Raw genomic sequence first — 428 nt, forward strand, 5'->3', positions numbered from 1 at the left:
AATTTCATTATTTTTATTATTAGATATTAATAGGATCCCTATAAAGTATATTCATTACTCGTTATTCTCTACTAATAGTTAATTAAAGACTGTATATAATGACTCTTTTGCACATCCCTTTCAAGATTTCAAGATTTTCTAAGGTTTATTGACATATCATATTCACAAACGGTGTAGTTATGCAATGAATGAAAAACTTGGGTCACAGGTTCCTCAATAGTGCATTACAAGACATCTATCAATATTTGTGCATACTTCCAGCAATGTTAACTATTTTGAAGCACTTATTTTAACTGATATTATTTCACTGTTATAAGATGTATGTAGATATTTCATCTCCGGCCTTGTCAGGTATTGAACAATCAATAAATAAAGAACACAGAATTATTAAATATTTTTATATTTAATAATTCTGTGTTCTTTATTTA

This window comes from Notothenia coriiceps, unplaced genomic scaffold, assembly GCF_000735185.1.
Source record: "Notothenia coriiceps isolate Sejong01 unplaced genomic scaffold, NC01 NC01_scaffold00037246, whole genome shotgun sequence".
Lineage (NCBI taxonomy): Eukaryota > Metazoa > Chordata > Actinopteri > Perciformes > Nototheniidae > Notothenia > Notothenia coriiceps.